This window comes from Camponotus floridanus, unplaced genomic scaffold, assembly GCF_003227725.1.
Source record: "Camponotus floridanus strain SB8 unplaced genomic scaffold, Cflo_v7.5 scaffold36, whole genome shotgun sequence".
Classification (NCBI taxonomy): domain Eukaryota; kingdom Metazoa; phylum Arthropoda; class Insecta; order Hymenoptera; family Formicidae; genus Camponotus; species Camponotus floridanus.
Genome location: NW_020229503.1, coordinates 1,151,033 through 1,169,370, shown reverse-complemented (window position 1 = coordinate 1,169,370; position 18,338 = coordinate 1,151,033). Strand labels below are relative to the sequence as shown.

Sequence of the window (18,338 nt, the reverse complement as noted above, 5' to 3'; positions counted from 1 at the left end):
ATACCATCATATTATCATTTATGGCTTCGCAAAGGGTTTCTCTCGCATTATATTATATTATTGTTGTATTATTTATTAATAACAATTCTTTTTATTTGCAGCATGGTCATAATAATAAATAATGTAATATAACATAATATGAGAGAATGTAATCTTCTGCGTAGCCATATAATTATGATTATATATCATATTTCTACAATCATTCTTGGCTATGCAGTAAATATATAAATTTCTATGATTGCAGAAATATTATAATCATAATTATATTACGCAGAAGATTCTTTCTTACATTATGTTATATTATTGTTGTATTATTTATTAATAATAATTATGTTTCTTTGCAGCATAATCATAATAATAAGTAATACAACAATAATATAACATAATGTAGAGAGAATTTTCTACGTAGCTACATAATTATAATTATAATTATATAATATTTCTTCAATCATAAAAGTTTATATATTTGCTGCGTAGCCAAGAATAATTGTAGAAATATCATATAATCATAATTATATGGCTACGCAGAAGATTATATTCTCTCATATTATGTTATATTACATTATTTATTTGGATGTGTTTTCTAGTGACAAATAACAGCAACTGTAAATACGCACATATGCGCTTTTCGGAAGCGGAAAACAACAAGTAGTAAATTTATTTTTAATATTTACTTAACAAAAAATGTAACATGGATTGCGAAAATATTAATCATTGAAATAATAAGTAATTCGAATTATCTTGTATAATGACCCAAATTCCGAGTTTTCTTTTATTTATAAAAGTGCTTCTAAAAATGGCTTATAAATCCTCTGATTGGCAACAAATCACTTTTAGAAATACTTTTACTCGATAAAAGAAGACTCAGAATATGGAACCAAATAGATTAAATATATTTAATGAATAAAGCCAATATTTATTTTTGTAGGTTAGATATCATTGCTAATTTGTTTCAATTGAATCGTGCACACTTCGTTACCCTTTGTGGTTTTCTGTGCACATTTGTGTTAAGATGTGTTAAACAATTGGAAAGCATCCATAATATTCAGTTCGTTTTGTTGCATAATCACACAATTTCTTACTTTTTGTAATTGTAAATTCGCACCATCTTTGCACTGTTGTAGCATTATTAGCGCTAAAAATACAATCGTTTACAATCCAAAACTCTCTCTTTCTCTCATGTATATAATATTCGTGTTACTATATGAAGATCTCACACTTTTTATATATCGTAAAATGAAGTATTATTCACTGTGATTGCATCTCATTTAACCGCATTGTATTTAGCTCTGAATCAGTAAATATATCATTTGCTTGTTTTGATAATTACATTCAAACAGTGCATAATGTATATTAATAATAATAATAATAATAATAATAACAACAATTGTGTCCGAGTTCGATCTAATCGCTACAATATTAATTATATGTACATGGTCATTAAAATCATTGTTGTGCGTTTTTGTAAAAATTTCTAAATCAGTATAAATCCCATAGATTGCACAAAAATTGTGCTACTTATGATTCTCATTTACATGTACATAATAAACAAGGGAGATAATAGTAATAATAAAATGTGGTCGATTTTGGAAATTTTAGTACAAAATATGCACTACTAGATTTATGTGTCATTAAAACACGATACACGTTCTGCATATACGTTTATTAAATTATTAAGAAATAATAAACGTCGTGAGAGATAACAATTGTTTCTCAAAGAGTTTTTATATTTAATTATATTTAATTAATATTTTGCATCATTATGTGTGAAATTGTAGGAAAATAATGTATAAAAATATTGATTGCTTAGCGTAGATTGCTATGCACTCTTGTATCAGTTTATCGATTTTACATTACTCTTTATTGAATTTCTCTTAATCTTTTGTACACAATGTAAAGAATAGAATTGATTATGATTCGCTCACATTGATAAAACTCCATCATAATAATAACATTAATTATAAAGATAGGAGCGTGAATAGTGAATGATATTCATATCCTTTAGTTGTGTCTCTTTTTTTCATCGAACGATGACGTCCAACTGTAATATTGTTCGCGGAAACATAAAATATCGACTTTTTAATCAAGAAATTGAAACTATTCTTAGATACGCGAAGTATAATAGTAAAATAATCTCATAGCTTGCCAATTCGGCTAACGTCGAGTCCACTTCATCGACCAGCGACTTGTCCTTGTTGATACTCAATTCATCTAAGGGAGAAACGTAATATGATTTTATTTTCTTCACTTTTGTACAAGAGAGAGGAAAACAAAAGATATTTTCAGTAAAATAAACCTTCGAATTGTCCTTCTTCTGAAATTTCTTGATCTTCTCATCAAACTCGGCGCAGACTTCAGCCTCCTTCAATTTATGATCAAGATTTTCAATTGGCATTTGTATTTTTTGATTCATTGATTGGTCTAAAAATATTTATAGAAATTTGCATAGATCAGTATTTTTCAAATTTTTCAAATTTAGCATATTTTCTTCGGAAAGAGAATAGAGAACTTGTTCTCTAGCGAAATAGACATATAATATACTACTGTTTACATTAACAATCATACTATACTTTTTTCAGATACTTCTAAAAATTTCAAACTGTTACGACTTTCAATTCTTCTTCCAGTTCCATGATTTTATTGCGAAAGTAGAAGATAGAAATTGTATAATTGCCTAAATTTTATTTTCACATTAAGCATATTAACACAATTATCTTACGCTTTATCACATCCTTTATTATTTTCCTAGAATTTCACATCCTTTTTTGATCCTTCGAGCTCGTCTTCAATGAAGACCAGCTTGCGCTTCGTCAGATTTTTCATCAGATTAGCATCTTGCACAAGTAGGTGAACTTTCTTGATTCATTAATTGGTCCATCCTCTTCTTGTCCTATTATGCACGATTTTCCAATACTTTACACATACTGCAATTATACTGTCACATATTTCAATATATATTAAGGCACCACGCGCAGTTTGATTAGTGTATAATTACCGACTGGGTTTATCGGCGGTCTGCGAAACTTCAGTCAATTTAGCGATCGTCGTGTTTAATTATTCCTCCGAGCGCTCAAAGTCCTCTTCAATGAACTAGACTTCGCAATTAAGGACTAGGCTACTTTGCATTTAGCCTAAAAGAATTAAATGCATGAAAATTAGAATTTTCATCAATTATAGACTTATTATTATCATTCTCTCTAACGTTAGATTTTAATTGTTCATAATGTTTAGTATAAAATACCAAGGCAATGTGATCAACAGTACAAAAAAAAGTCGAAAGTATAATACAAAATGTTCCGTGAGAAAACCGACTAATAAACTTCTAGAATATACACTATTAAAAAAAAAAACACTTTTGTATCCTAAAAATTGGGCTATTTTCAAACTGCTGAAACTCGTCAAAAAATCATCGCAGACTAGACAAAAAATTAAAACAGCATTTTGAAGCTTAAAGTTTCAACTTTAACGCGTAGTTGGTGATTTTTAAAAAATATTTTATCTTCTTTATTCTGGGCTTTAAAAAAGAACACACTGTTTAGTTCCTTAAAATTATGTATTTTTAACACGCTGCAATTTGTTAAAAAAAATTTTCTCGAGAAATTCAACTCAAATTCCATAAATTACAACATTTTTCCTACAAAACACTTTTTTAATTTTCCTACGATTTTTTTGGTCGAATAACATGATTTTGAAAATAAACAGTACTTTTTAGATATAATTAAAAAATTTTTCGAGAAAACTTTCGAGATACTTTTCGAGAAACTTTTCAAGAAAATCTAAAAAACTAACGATAATGGATTAAAGTTGAAATTTCAAGCTTCAAAATACTTTTTTTATTTCAAAATACTTTTTTTATTTCAAAATATTTTTTGTCTACGATGATTTTTCGCCGAGTATCGACGTCATATCTAAAAAGTATTGTTATGAAATTTTAGTTGAATTTCTCAAGAAAAATTTTTTTATCAAGTTGCGCCATGTTAAAAATACATAATTTCAAGGAACTAAACATTGTGTTCTTTTTTAAAGCGCAAAATAAGAAAGGTAAAAAATTTTTATAAAACCACCAACTGCGTTAAAGTTGAAACTTCAAAATGCTTTTTTAATTTTTTGTCTACAATGATTTTTCAACAAGTTTCAGCGGTTTGAAAATAGCTCAATTTTTAGGGTACAAAAAGTGTTCCCATTTTTTTTTAGTAGTGTATTTTAGAGTTCATTATAAGCAAATAGTCCATATACATTATAGATTAATTCGGTTCGATTATCGAGGTAGGGAAAATTTAATTTTTGTTAACTGTATCCTGTATCTATCTCCTAATTTATCAAAAGATTTCAACTTTTTTTCTTAAAATAAAGAAGATATTCCAGAAGTTTGTCGATTTCCTGCCAAACATCCTCTATGTACATTCAAAAAAAACTTACGTTGACGTTACTTTGATAAGAGATTTCTCGCGATCTTTGAGCTTTCTGTTAGCTTGCTCAATAACTTGCTTTGGCCTCCATATTATCTTTGACTCGAGCTAATTTTTTCGTGAGTTCCGCAATTTTCTCGAGAACACGAGAGATTCGCTTCCTTTGCCTGCCCTTCTCGGGTGTCGGCCTTATCCATGGCATTGTCTTTCCCAAGCTTCATCGTTTGCATTTTCTTCTTGACGACGACTTTATTTTGAGAACTGTCCTAAAGAAATTATAGAGTTTCCTGAAAATGAAACATTCTTGTCAAATTCTATATCAATCGTCATGAATGACTCAAGCTTTTGCCTTTGAGATTGAATCGAAGGTTTGTGTCGAAAGTTGCATTTCTGAACATATACGTACTCGTGAACCATCGTAAATCCTGCACTATCGAATTCTGCAAAGCCCATAATTCGCGACTGATCGCGTAAGCACGAAGAAGAGCATGTATCAAGATGTCTACGGAAATAGCATCTACAACCCAATTCTATAAATATGTGCTATAATGACGACGGAATTCTAATGCGGTAGCGACGCAAGAAGAGACCAAAACGTAATGAGTGTAACTCAGAAAAACAGACTTTACTTAATTACAACATTCGATCTAACAATAAATATTAATGTCACAAGACTTTAGTGACCCCTCCGTAATTGTGACTCCTTCGTGCGGATTTTACGGATCGTGAACATTCAAAAAAATAATCTTGCAACTACAGTAATAATTTTTTAGATGCAGAAAATTAATTCAGATAGATAAATAATTAGCAAATGCTGTAATATCACATATGCTTTGTACTTAATTAATCTAAATGATAGAGAGAGAATTTATATCTGAATTATTAGTGAAATTTAAAAATAAAGTTTTTCTATATTAAGGCTAATAATATTTGTTGTAAAATTTAACTATGGTATACAAAAAAATAATTTTTCATAAAAACTGTTCTAACTAATATCAAAACTTGTATTTATCCAATTAATTATAATGATAATATTTATCCAATGCAGATTTAGTGGGACTTAATGGGATTTAAATTTGCCAGAAGGCATTATTAGAATTGCTACTATTTAAATTTTATATATTACAAGTCTAACAAGTACAAAAAGTATTGATAGATTTATTTAGAAATCTATTTACAATAACAAAATATTTTTTTAAGTAAATTAAATTCATTTCGCGGGGATATAACATTTCCAGAAAACGTAAGATCCCTTTAAAAAATACCTTTCTGTGACAAACTACATGAGAATGTTATGTAAACGCGAAAAATAATATTGCACAATTTGTAAAACAGACATTATTATGAAAATTTATTTTTAATATTACTCGTAATTTTATAGTACGATATAAAATAATCGGAGTTAAACAGGGAAGATTTAAAACGATGTTCAATATCTGCATGAAAGACGTTAAAGCAGAAATACCGTTAAGAAAGTAGTCTACAACAATATAATATTTTATATTGATTTTCAATGTATAAAGCTATCTCCTGCTATATATATATATATATATATATATATATATATATATATATATCTATGTTGCGGAAAATAAAAAAAATATAGCAAGTAAAAACGAAAGAAAAGAAATCAAAACTAAATTATTTTTAATTTATTCCAAAAATTTTTTAATTATCGTAAAATTAAATCAAAATATATTTTTTTAAATGTAATATTTTTAGATAATTGGAGATATTAATAGACCGCAAAAGCCAATAATTATATTTATCATTCATATCAGTAACATCTTATACTTATTTCTTTCACTACAAAGAAAAATTTTTTTAAAAATAAAAAATTAGCGGGTACGTTTCATTATTAATACGCGAACCAGATAATGTTCTAAAAAAGTGCATATATTGTAGACAACAAAATGTAATATAATAAGTTAATACATGTAATGCGTACATCGTTGATAGTTATAGATTCTACTACTATTGCTTTATGTTAAGCCCGAAAGGAAATTATCTCGAACCATTAGTAAAGCTATTACTATTTAGGAACAATTAGAAATGCAAAGCTGTCTGAGACATTGAGGATCTTCATGAATCGATTATGTAAACTTCCTGTAAGAAGTTAAGCGTCGTCTGTCACTTCATCTAAATTTGAATATAAATCAAATCAAAGATTAGATGGATTTATCCAAATGTCACACAAACATCAAGCGTTAAAAATAGTATGCATGTGGATGGATCATTGATCACTAAAATGGATTAATTTCAAGCTATCAAATTTAAAATAATATGGAATAGGATTGCACAAGGTATCAACAGACTAGTCTTGATATTGGCTTGAAATTCAATTCAATTTTTTATTTATCATTTAATTATTTATCCAGACAATGCCAAGTTTAAGATTAATTACTTTTAAAGAAAACTAATACACACACACACACGCGTACATATATATATATATATATATATATATATATATATATATACACATATATATATATACAGAATGTTCCATTTTAATCCATCCAATCGAATATCTCGAAAACCAAGCTCGAAAGAGAAAAATGTTTCAGACAAAAGTTGTATGGTTTCAAGGGGGCCATAAGATGGTATCATTGGTTTGACTTTGAAGAGTCATTTGAAGATCACACGAAGGTCACTTCAATTTTTTAAAATAGAATATCCTATATATTTTTATATATTCTTGTAGCTCATCTCGAGATCTTTCCAAAACACTATAATAAAGTATTTCTTCATTGAATACTTTTCGAGTTATGAGGCTTGAAATAATTTCTTAATTTTACATAAACCATAAAATATCTAGTAAAATATTCATTTTTCGATTATCTTACCTTAATACTTTTATGTACAAAATAATGAGAGGAATTAACTGATGTAAAGAAAACATACAGTTGTTTTTAAGAAAAAATATGGAATTTGCAATTAACAATTCCATATTTTTTGTTAAAAACAACTGTATGTTTTCTTTACACCAATTGATACCTCTCATTATTTTGTATATAAAAGTATTAAGGTAAGATAATCGAAAAATGAATATTTTACTAGATATTTTATGGTTTATGCAAAATTAAGAAATGATTTCAAGCCTCATAATTCGGAAAGTACTTAATAAAAACTTAATTATAGTGTTTTGGAAAGCTCTCGACGTGAGCTACAAGAATATGCAAAAATATATAGGGTGTTCGATTTTAAAAAATCAAAGTAACCTTTGCATGACCTTCAAATGACTCTTCAGGGTCAAACCAATGGTACCCTCTTATGGCACCCTTGAAACCATATAACTTTTATCTGAAACATTTTTCTCTCTTGGACTTGGTTTTCGGGATATTCCACTGGATGGATTAAAATGGGACCCTGTATATATATCTGTAAATCATATTAGAAAAAATCACATACGCTATATATCTAACAATAAGACGAGATTTTTTAATGCGTTTTCAGAAGTAAACAGATGATATAAATAGTAATAATGATCTTAAGTTATATGTTATAAATATTATATTAAATATTATTTTAAACAGTTATTAATACTAAATAAAAAATGGTTAATAAAATCATGACAAGATAATACAAGACGATATTTTTTGCTTTAAAGATTCATTCAAGACAAGATTTAAGTTTTTTAATTTTCAATATTAATACAATATTTTTACTTCCAATTAGAATAGTGCCTTGTTTGAGTCTTGTGCAATCCTAATTGAATCATCTGCAATTTTGAGGGATTTTCTTGCACTTTTTAATGGCCCTCGTGTTTTAAATACGAATGCTCTTTTAATCGTGAACTTTCACCGATCTCCATCTCGATAATTGATACAATCTGATCTATCCGCGCGCACAGAGGATTACATTCTGAAAATACTACTTACTTTGGCGCCGCAAGATATGTCAACAAGCCGCTTAAAATTATGATATTAAAACTCCTTAAAGTATAAGCCTGATTAGTTTGCCACTCTCTGACATATATTCCGTTGATTTATCCCATCAACCAGCGATCTCCATCTTCGTCGACACTTCTCCGTCGATCGTTCTCCAGTTAACTAGTTAACTGATGAGAGCTTATTCCGTATATCGCTGCCACACGTTTCAACATAAAGCATATAAAAGGCAAAGAGGCAGACAAAGAGAGAGAGAGAGAGAGAGAAGAAAAAAAAACAAAACGTTTTCACCACAGGAAAAGCGTATTATCGGAAATGATGCACTTACCTAACTCGAACGAGCAGCGCAAGATGAGTATCTGAGCGGAAAGAGAACGGAAAAGCCATCCGACAAAAACCGCGCGCGTGTCGTGGGTGGGGATTCCAAAAATGGTTCGCCGCGAATCCCTCGTAACACATTTATTTTCTGTTCTTCTGAGAGAAAATCTGTCGTACTTTCGTTCGTCATGCTGAAGCGCACACCATCATCGACGGATCGACGTCTCGCAATTGATAAATTATCAAGGCAATATTTTCTAAAATGTTAATCTACATTCCCGAATGAGACGAGCTTTATGACTGTTTTGTATCTTTTTAAAAATAAGTTTACATATACTTAATATATTTTTTTAATACAACTATATAATGCGACATTTAATGCAACAGTCAATAAACTTCCATCTTTCATAATGTAATGATAGAAAAAATTTACTTTAAAAAAATATACAGGGTGGGGCATTTATCTTGAGACAAGATAATATCTCGATTGGAGTCGATTATTTTGAAAAAAGTTTTAGACAAAAGTTGTAGGATTTTTCCCGGGCAATCCGACGGTGACCTTAGATTTGACCTTGGATAGTCATTTGAAGGTCACATAAAGATTACCTTCAATTTCTTAAATGGAACCCCCTATTTTTCATTACATATTCTTGTAGCTTATCTCGAGAGCTTTCCAAAACACTATAATTAAGTACCTTTTTATTAAGTACTTTTTGAGTTATGAGGCTTGAAATCATTTCTTAATTTTGCATAAACCATAAAATATCTAGTAAAATATTCATTTTTCGATTATCTTACCTTAATACTTTTATGTACAAAATAATGAGAAGAACACATAGTTGTTTTTAAAAAAATATGTGATTGTTAATTGCAAATTACATATTTTTTTCTTAAAAACAACTATGTTTTTTCTTTACATCAATTGATTCCTCTCATTATTTTGTACATAAAAGTATTAAAATAAGATAATCGAAAAATGAATATTTTACAAGATATATTTTACGGTTTATGTAAAATTAAGAAATGAATTTAAGCCTCATAATTCTGAAAGTACTTAATGAAAACTAACTTAATTATAGTGTTTTGGAAAGCTCTCGACCAGAGCTACCAGAATATTTAATAAAAAATAGGGAGTTCCATTTAAGAAATGGACGGTGATCTTCACGTGACTTTCAAATGACTCTCCCATGTCAAATCATTGCCATTATCTGATGGCCCCCTTCAAGCCATACAACTTTTATCTGAAACATTTCTTTCTAAAGTGCATAGTTTATGAAATATTCGACCAGTCCGGGACTTTTGGGACACCCTGTATATTACGTACTTTTTTTATAAGTCAATTAATACAAGCCAATTAATATAATTAATACGTATTAACAAAAATTAATTTGAAGAAAGAAAAATTTTAAAGAATGTAGAATATATTTAGACAAAATGTTACTTATAATTATTTTTTATTTATTATTTTTCGTAACTCATGTCTGTTGAACAAAGAATGCCACTTATATAGACACTTACAAGTTATATAGACACGTACAAGTGTTTAAAAATATTTACAAAGATTCAGATGTATATTTTCATAAAGGATTAACGTGTTCATAGAGAAATATCTGTTTTCTTTCTTCTCTTCTTTCTCACTTTCTCTCTCTCTCTCTCTCTCTCTCTCTCTCTCTCTCTCTCTCTCTCTCTCTCTCTCTCTCTCTCTCTCTCTCTCTCTCTCCCTCTCTTTCTATCTCGCATTTCCTGTTTTACGTCCTTTGCTCTTGCGAATCATCTTTAGAGATCACTTCATTTACACGTTCACTTGCTCAGATATTTATCATCGTGAAAAAAATAAACTTTTATTTTAAGGCCGTCATTTCAAGTATCCTAACTAATTCAGTTGACAAATGTACAATGAGAAATACGACTGTAGTGTAGAGCTCGATTTTAGACAATTTCCCAATTCCTGATTTCTCTCATACATGGAATTCATGACTTTTTCATGATTTTTCTTTTTTATTATACATACAGCATATGTATTATATATACACACGTATCGAATATTTCTGGATTAAGCCTTACAGCATAGTTTGCCAAGTATACTTGGCAAGAGCCAATGTTTTATAAAAATTTATATTTCTTCTTAAAATTTCTCTCATTGCATCGTTCTACGTACAGTTATTTTAATCTCAATATATTATTTCAATAAAATCTTTCATATTATTGCCGATAAAAACGTTAAATTATACAGGGTGTCTGAACACTTTTCGCGGTCTCGAAGTGTGAAGGTAGATTGGCTCAAATTAAGAAGGAATGTCCTTTACTGTTTGGCGATATTTGTAATAATTAACGAAAAATTAATTAAAGAAAATCGGCCAATGCGCGTGGCTAGAAGCACACGGCAGCAAAGGCGGTCTCACTGTAACATAATGAAGGCGTGCGGTGAAGTGATGATTGGGAAGGAGAGGAGCTTTTGCCGCGCCTCTACATACTCATCGCTCCTCTCCTTTCTAATCACCATTGGCCAAGCACTATTGGCCGTTCTTCTTTAATTAATTTTTCATTAATTATTGCAAATATCGCTAAGCAATAGAAGACCTTCCTTCTTAATTTGAGCCAGTCTACCTTCACACTTCGGAACCGCGAAAAGTTTTCAGACACCCTGTATATATATATATATATATATATATATATATATACATATATATGTATATATACAGGGTGGTCCGTTTTAATACATCCAGTCGAATATCTCGAAAACCAAGCCCCGAAGAGAAAAATGTTTCAGACAAAAGTTGTTTGATTTCGAGGGGGCCATAAGATGGTATCATTGGTTTAACCTTGAAGAGTCATTTGAAGGTCATGTGAAGGATACTTCAATTTTTTTAAATGAAACATCCTATATATTTTTGCATATTCTTATAGCTCATCTCGAAAACTTTCCAAAACATTATAATAAAGTATTTCTTCATCGAGCACTTTTCGAGTTATGAGACTTGAAATAATTTTTCTTAATTTTACATAAACCATAAAATATCTAGTAAAATATTCATTTTTCGATATCTTACCTTAATACTTTTATGTACAAAATAATGAGAGGAATCAATTGGTGTAAAGAAAACATACAGTTGATTTAAGAAAAAATATGGAATTATTAATTGCAAATTCCATATTTTTAAGAATATATATAAAATATATAGGATGTTCCATTTAAAAAAATTGAAGTGTCCTTCGTGTGACTCTTCAAAATCAAACCAATGGTACCATCTTATGGCCCCCTTGAAACCATACAACTTTTGTCTGAAATATTTTTCTCTCTCGGGCTTGGTTTTCGAGATATTCGACTGGATGGATTAAAATGGGACACCCTGTGTGTGTGTGTGTGTATATATATATATATATATATATATATATATATATATATGTATATATGTATATATACATATTTTTTGAAGAGGTAGAATAGCCAGAATATACTACAATATCTATTTTTACATACTCATTAACATACTTATTTTGTAAGTGCAACTTTTTTATGATAGAAAGATAACTACACGCGGTAAGGGATAATAACAGCGTCGCCGTTTAATATTTGTCTCCTTGCACGCTCTAATTCAGAGTTGGTCAAAGATATTAGAAAGAGGTCCTTAATTTCGAGCAGATAATTAGGAAGAGGATTGTTCTATTACATTTGTGCTTATTGACCTTATGATAAAATCCGAGAAAGCTTTTACCTCGCAATCTGTGTAGGAGAATGTAAAAAGTGTAATGGAATTCGTGAAAAGTGTATGTCAGATAATATTATAATACACTTAGCTTTTGAATTATAATGCAAAGAGCATAGAAACATAGTATAACAAAATATATGAAATATTTATAAAACAGCTCCTTTCAACGATATTTGTGAAAACGTCTTATATCTTATAGCGATACAATAGTCGATAAAACTCTCCAAGTAATTCTTTATTTTCCTTCCGGATACTATAGGATTACTAGAGACGAGAATAAATCAAAAACTAATAAATATACGTTCGATGGATCATCAATTATTGATTATTATTAAACATAAACAAAATTGGATGCATAAATACTTTGCATTAAAATAAAAAATGTTAATATTAATCGAGTTGTTAAAAATTTTTCACAAATAACGATGAAAGTGCTCGAACGAATATAATCGTGCATGGCTAAAGCCGTGCCTTATCACATATTTTCAACATTAGTTTTCCCTATATATTATATATACATATGTGTCTGATTTTTAAATCTAAAAAGAGTATTTGGGACGTTTCACGTCAACCGGATCACTTGTCTGCCCAAAATTTGAAGCGACCTACAAAGACGTTCGATAGCTCAAAAAATTAGTCTTTACTAGTACTTTCGAAAGTCATGTGCCCCGTTTTGAAATTCAAAATGGCGGATCCAATATGGCTGCTGAAAGTGTGAAAATGAGTAAAAAGCTAATCTTAACTTGGGAGTTACATTACTGAAATTCAAGACGGCGTATCCAATATGGTTGCAGAAACCGTAAAAAGACTACTTAATTTAAAAATCAAATTGTTACTGTGGTTACTACTCTAACGTTTTTTTTTCAAAGTAGTTAGTGAGCAATCCAATCGGTAACTCAGTGAGCTGTTAATATTCATTGTCATTTCAGTGACACAACTCTAGGATTGTGATCAGAGACACTGAAAACTCCTTTCTAAGCAATTTCAACGCCAATGTAATTTTGAAAAAGGAGATACTGTGGAATTACGTAGGCTATTCAATAATTATTCATCCATTCAGCCGCCATATTGGATCCGCCATTTTGAATTTCAAAACGGGGCACATGACTTTCGAAAGTACTAGTAAAGACTAATTTTTTGAGCTATCGAACGTCTTTGTAGGTCGCTTCAAATTTTGGGCAGACAAGTGATCCGGTTGACGTGAAACGTCCCATTTGTATATAGGATGTCCCAGGACTGGTCGAATATTTCATAAACTATGCACTTTAGAAAGAAATGTTTCAGACAAAAATTATATGGCTTGAAGGGGGCCATCAGATAGTGGTAATGATTTGACCTTGGAAAGTCATTTGAAGGTGACATAAAGATCACCTTCAATTTCTTAAATAGAACCCCCTATTTTTTATTACATATTCGTGTAGTTTATCTCGAGAGCTTTCCAAAACACTATAATAAAGTATTTCTTCATTGAGTACTTTTTGAGTTATGAGGCTTGAAATCATTTCTTAATTTTGCATAAACCATAAAATATCTAGTAAAATATTCATTTTTCGATTATCTTACCTTAATACTTTTATGTACAAAATAATGAGAGAAATCAATTGGTGTAAAGAAAAAACATGAAAGGCACACATAGTTCTTTTAAAAAAAATATGTAATTGTTAATTGCAAATTACATATTTTTTCTTAAAAATAACTATATTTTTTCTTTACACCAATTGATTTCTCTCATTATTTTGTACATAAAAGTATTAAGGTAAGATAATCGAAAAATGAATATTTTACAAGATATTTTACGGTTTATATAAAATTAAGAAATGATTTCAAGCCTCATAATTCTGAAAGTACTTAATGAAAACTAACTTAATTATAGTGTTTTGGAAAGCTCTCGACGTGAGCTACCAGAATATTTAATAAAAAATAGGAAGTTCCATTTAAGAAATTGACGGTAATCTTCACGTGACTTTCAAATGACTCTCTCATGTCAAATCATTGCCACTATCTGATGCTCCCTTCAAGCCATACAACTTTTGTCTGAAACATTTCTTTCTAAAGTACATAGTTTATGAAATATTCGACCGGTTCGGACTTTTGGGACATCCCATTGGGACATATACACGGTGGGCCATTTTAATCGATGCACTCGAATATCTCGAAAACAGCACTCTTCAGAAAGAAATGTTTCAAACAAAAATTGTAGGGTGTGAAGGGGGACATAAGATGGTAGCATTGGTTTGACCTTGGAAAGTCATTTGAAGGTCACATAAAAGTCACCTTCAATTTCTTAAATTGAACCCACTATTTTTCATTACATATTCTTGTAGCTTATCTCGAGAGCTTTCCAAAACACTACAGACAAATGTTTTTTCATTAAGTACTTTTTGAGTTATAAGGCTTCAAAGTTTGCAGTACTTCGATATAAAATGCAAAATATCTCGTAAAATATTTAGTTTTCGGTAGTCTTACCCTAATACTTTTATGCACAGGATAATGAGACAAAACTATTGGTGCAAAGAAAACGCATGATTGTTTATAACAAAAAGTGCATTGCAAATTACACATTTTTTATCATAAACAATCATACGTTTTCTTTGCACCAATAGTTTTGTCTCATTATCCTGCGCATAAAAGTATTAGGGTAAGACTACCGAAAACTAAATATTTTACGAGATATTTTGCATTTTATATCGAAGTACTGCAAACTTTGAAGCCTTATAACTCAAAAAGTATTTAATGAAAAAACATTTGTCTGTAGTGTTTTGGAAAGCTCTCGAGATAAGCTAGAAGAATATGTAATGAAAAATAGTGGGTTCAATTTAAGAAATTGAAGGTGACTTTTATGTGACCTTCAAATGACTTTCCAAGGTCAAACCAATGCTACCATCTTATGTCCCCCTTCACACCCTACAATTTTTGTTTGAAACATTTCTTTCTGAAGAGTGCTGTTTTCGAGATATTCGAGTGCATCGATTAAAATGGCCCACCGTGTATATACATATATATACATACATATATATATATATATACATATGTATATATATATAAATATATAGTTTTATATATTTAGATATATATATTCTCGTCACACACGCACACATCTCTGTGTAATCGACATACATTATTGATCAAGATAGATTCGAAGTTATTTTATGTCTTATAATCGCGCACACTAATCACCGTTCTCTCAACGATGGTCATTATTATATATTACTACTTAACAGATATACTATATATGAATTGTTTCCTTTCGATTGGACGTCGATGGTGTACATTGAAATTTGTTGTGCACATTATTGCTACCCTAACTCTCTGGATAAACGCACGTAACTCATAATATTTTATGGAACTGCTTCTTGCAGAGCATCTGTTTTTATTTATCGGAGACATGCAATTAGAGATGTAAATAGAAAAAAAGCAAAATGTTATTTTTTTCATAGAATGATTTTTTTTCGTGAAATAACCCATGGAAACAACAAATCTTGTTCCTTCAAAATTTGTTTTTTTTTAAATATTGAAAATTATATTTTTTGAATATTGCAAGTGCTATGTGTGATTTTTCATTATTTTTTATTTTTAAGATGATTTTAACTTATCATCAGTATTTTAACTTTAAGCAGATCATATTCTAATTAATTATATAGTTATGTAATTATTATTTTTAATTAGATAAATTCTCCAAAAACAAATCAAAAGTGCATTCCAATGAATTTTTTTATTATACATAGATACGAAAACATAATTTGTAAAAATGCATTTAATAGACACTATTGTAATAATAATAAATTAAAAAAACTAAAATTTTTGTATTTTTAATTTTTCTTTTTTAAAAATAATTTTAATAAAATCTTTCCGATTAAAATGATCTCAAATATGGCATAATTTGTATAATTTTCAATTAGATAAAAATTTTTAATATCATAATAATAATAATAAATTTAATATAATAAAAATTTTTGTTGTACATCTAAATATTATCTGAATCATGTCGTGTTTAATATAATTTGTCACCAAAGTTTTATTAATTCATTAAAATTACTTTCGGAAAAAAAATTAAAAATATAAAAACTTAATTTTTTTAAAATTATGTTAACAAAAAAAATATGAAGGAAAATATTATTATATTTAAAAAAGTAATAAAAGAAAACTTTTTGTAGTAAAAGGAAATTTGTTTTTTCAATTAAAACAAATTTTTTTTTAGTATTTGTTTTTTGTTAAAAGAAAGTTTCTGTTAAAAAAATTTTTACATCTCTACGTGCAGCTTAATTGCGATAAAGCGAAGATCGATTATTTTTTTTTAATCTGGTCATACAAGCAATTAATAATTATGAATTAATAATTTATGTGCACAATTTATTTCTATAAAATTAGATGCGATATTTAACGTTTGGTAGAAAATGCTAGAATACTGTTACACTGATTACATAGATAGCGTGTGTGAAATAATTATAAATGTCAGTGAAATAATTATAAATGTCACGATTTTTGAAGCATACGTTGTTCACGTTCGTAGTTACAATAATATCGAATCGTATTATAGAGTTATGTGTATTAAAATGATGTAAGCGAGAATTTATTTTACTCAACAGATTTGCAGAATATATTCTATATATTTTGTCCGAAACGGAAAAACCGCAAAGACATATCATGTATTATCCTGTTTGGCAGTGACAGAAATGCCTAGGACAATATATGAAGTATAGCTTAACTCTTGAATGCATGATGCTTTAATAAAATTTGTTTTTAAACGCTAGAAAATTGTTATTAATCTGATTATACTCTCTTACATTTAATTTGCGAGGGATATGAGAAGTAATTAGCTCTATGTATTTCCATGAGAAAGATAGAAAATTGCTGAAGGCATTAGGTTTTCTTTAGTAAGATGTGTATATTCAAAGAAATGTTTTGCTGATACAGGTAGATTTTATCACACTAAAAATTTATCGCTATTTTTTGTATTTGTTAAAACATTGTAACATGTAGAATTTATAATAGCAAATTCTAATAATGTCTTTTGACAAATATAAATCCTAAATATTAATCATTTTCTGAAATAAATATAAGTTTTCAGATTACAGCTAGAACGATTTTTCTGTGTATAATCAAACTTTTTACAAAAAGTATGATTAGCCTTAATGGATAGGTGTCACATGAAGACTTTATTTCTAAATATCACTAATTGTTCAGATCTAAATTTTGTCCGTCATTTATATTGATTTTGAACTGTAAAATATATGCGATATATCACAATATATATTTTCTAATTATTTATTTATCTCAATTAACTTTTCATATTTAGAAATTTTTTTGCTGTAATTGCAAGATTTGTTTGAACATATTTATATATCATAAGAATAAATTTAAACTTTTAATATTTCAAATATTTTATTTATTATTCTCTCTTGTCGACACTGCAATAAATAAAATATCGCTAGACGAGATACTATTAATTGGATATTGATATACATATATATTTATATCGTAAAATAGTTGAAAAAAATATTTTTATAATCTAATTCATTTTTATTTAAAACCAGAATAATCACAAGTTTTAAATTTGCTGATATGTATGTATTATGTCTTTGTGTATATATAGCATCAGTCTTAATTTATTTCAGTTTTCATGAAAGAAACTGGATGCATTCAAGAGTTAAATATTATATAGCGAGATTAACATTTGAAGGAAATATAAACGTCAATTGACGAGTAATCCAGTGTGACGTGTTAAATGAGCGATTGTTTATATTACGAGATGTACGAGCCTGAATTTGCATATGCAATACATTATCGCCCGTGATTTGAAATACGAGATTTTCCAGTCGATATCATATCATTGGTTATCCAATTCCGTTGCGAAATGCGAATTAATATTTCACGTGGGTCAATGTCAAGTTTCATTCTTTTTTCAGAAATTATTTTAATTTTGCGTTTTCAAATCTGTTAAAACTGTTTATCGCGATAACAGTTTGTGACAACATTGTAATTGACCTGCCAATTAAATTACTTGAAGCTTT

The 18,338-nt window shown here is 28.8% G+C and overlaps 1 long non-coding RNA gene across 4 annotated transcripts; it reads right to left on the bottom strand.

Moving 5' to 3' along the window:
- Positions 1-1,761: 1,761 nt before the first annotated feature.
- On the bottom strand, positions 1,762-8,931 carry LOC105258067. Of its 4 annotated transcripts, none has more exons than XR_003123153.1 (6): positions 8,628-8,931; positions 4,420-4,696; positions 2,996-3,131; positions 2,720-2,935; positions 2,297-2,421; positions 1,762-2,211 (listed from the first exon to the last, which is right to left on the bottom strand). It is a non-coding gene; the product is annotated as an uncharacterized LOC105258067 (long non-coding RNA). The 4 variants fall into 4 exon arrangements; XR_003123154.1 differs by having other exon boundaries at positions 2,720-2,924; XR_002192864.2 differs by having other exon boundaries at positions 2,720-2,913.
- Between the last annotated feature and the right edge of the window lie 9,407 nt (positions 8,932-18,338).